The 2460-nt window shown below is 36.7% G+C and overlaps 1 protein-coding gene across 1 annotated transcript in view; it reads right to left on the minus strand.

Annotated features, from left to right (window-relative positions):
• LOC143681181 (uncharacterized) overlaps window positions 1-2460 on the minus strand; it is a 278825-nt gene that overhangs the window by 67308 nt on the left and 209057 nt on the right.

The following is a 2460-nucleotide window of genomic DNA, read 5'->3' on the forward strand; positions in this document are numbered from 1 at the left end:
TGAGCTTGAAAAGAATGGATACTTGCTTCTGTTTTGTGACATGCTCTATAGTTCTAGATCTAGGTGGTTTATAGCATTAAGTCTTCTATTACTGATAACAGTCTTACATACCACAATCAACCCCTCTTTATATTATTGTCACAACTTACATCTTTATATATTTTGTTCCCAATAACATATGAAATTGTCTCTGAGTCATATTGAGAAAAAGAGGTTTTACATACAAAAAAATTCATTAATACTAGCATTCTTAGTTTACCAGAGCTGCCATGACAAATACTGGCTTAAGCAACATGCATTTACTGTCTCACAGTTTTGAAGGCTGGAAGACTAAAGTCAAAGTGTCAGCAAGTTCATACTTTCTGTCATACTTGGTAGAATTGTGGTGATGGAAGTCCTCTGTCACATGGTGACCTCTCTCCCTTCTCTGACTTCAATGTCTGGTTCTTTCCTTCCCATCTCCATGTTCAATTTTCTTTGCATACAAAGTCTCTCCTATTGGGTTCAAGCCCAAATTCACTCCATTCTGCCAAAGAATATCCACAGATCCTATTTACAAATGAGTCCAGATACTGACTTACCTTAGTATATTTGAAGATACCATTTTCAAGTGGGTTTCACCAACATGAGTGTTCACTAAGACTTGAATATGTCCTCTATGCATAGAGCATTCCATCTGAAAAACACACACATAAAATGAAACACCTTTCCCTGTCTTAGCACATTGGTTCTGTTGGAGTATTCCCTTATGCTTAAGCAGGCCCTTTAAACAACTACTATTGTCTTCACTTCCTAATTTTCTGAAGTTTAATCATCACACTGATGTGGCAACATAGGTTCTTCTTGGTCCTTTTCTGAATGAGCACAAATACTTTTAAAACACATGCTTGGCTTTCTTGATTCCCCTTAAAAACAAGTTCTTCTAAATATTTATTCATTAAAATAGGCCTCTTCAGCTTTCCTAGACAGGATTTTGATGTGTTTATTATTTACTTCCCTGGGCATCTTTTACCCAGGCAGCAGAGATTTCTCATTCTCATTCTAATGTTTTCAAGGGCCATCCCCCAATTTGCCACTGTTTATGCCATGACAGAGTTCTAAGACCAAAGAAAGGCAACAATCTTGCATCTAACCTTCAGGAAATGTCCTGAGAAGTTAAATGAGAAAAGCACAGTTTCTTGAGATCTAAATCTCCCTGCTCCCTCTGGGGAACACTGGAATTAGATGTTGCTGTCTTCAGAATCATCCCACAGTTGAAATGTGGGGTTATAGGGCTAAGTAGAAATGCTGTGAAATCTCTCCTCATTTGTTACCTTTTTGATTCAGCCTTCAATGTGGTTGCTGTAAACCTGTGACTATTTGTTATGATAAATGCGACTTTGATAGTTTATGCTTTTTATTCATTTTTTCTGAGGACAGAAGATCCATTGGAGCTTCCTAATCTGATGTCTTTGTTGATATTGTGAGGTGCACAATTTCAAGTGAGGATATCACCCATATTATATCATTGCTTCTAAGACAATGGATTTTAAGGCCCCTGCACATTGACATTATTTGTCTTCCTTTTATTATGATATCTAGAATCCATTGCCAGAGATTCTGATTTAATTGTCCTTGGTTTTGAAATTAACATTAGGATTTAAAAGATCCCAAGATTATTTGAATAAGCAATAAAAGTTTGAAAACGACTTCCATAAAAAAGTGGAGACCAAAAGACGACCTTACAACTTACAGTGTGAGGTACATATCCCCTTTGTTTCACACATCTTAAGAGCTTGCTAGAAAGGCAATTTCAAAGGGTCCTCCACAAACCTACTAAATCAGGAACTGAATTTTTACAGGATTGCAGAGATTCATGTGATTGTTGAGCATGAGCAGCATTGGTTCTCAATTGTCTTCAGCTTCCCACACCTATGCAGAAAAGTAAGGATACTACCACTGTCTCCTTCTGTTCGTGTCCAAAAGCATCTCTGCTTAGAAGAGAAAAAACAGATGGTTGCCAAGAAAAGTTAACATTTGGTAGTGAACTTTTTCTGTCCCAAACTGTTTCCCTTCTTTTGATGTTGGACCAAAATGAAATCATCTTAGGTTGAGATACTGAATAATACAACCACCAATAGTGTAATAAACAAGAATTCCTCCATACCTTATTTCCTCACATCCTCAAACTTATTTCTGAGGAGTACGTATTTTCAGTTATTTTATGCCTTCTTGGCATTTTTCAGTTTTTAGTCATCTTTTTGTTTTTAATTTTATCTTTCCAAATTTATACTCATCTTTAGATACAACCAGAGACCCAAAACACTCTGCCCTCCTGAAGAGGCACTGCATCCTGGTCTGAACCCTGCTGTGAAGAAAATATACTAGTCAGACCCATGAGAAAAGGTTACAAAATCTTGACTAGTATCATAATGAAGATGTAGGAGAAGATTGTGAAAATGGATACAGTTTCAGCATTGC

This window comes from Tamandua tetradactyla, chromosome 4 (genome assembly GCF_023851605.1).
Source record: "Tamandua tetradactyla isolate mTamTet1 chromosome 4, mTamTet1.pri, whole genome shotgun sequence".
Lineage (NCBI taxonomy): Eukaryota > Metazoa > Chordata > Mammalia > Pilosa > Myrmecophagidae > Tamandua > Tamandua tetradactyla.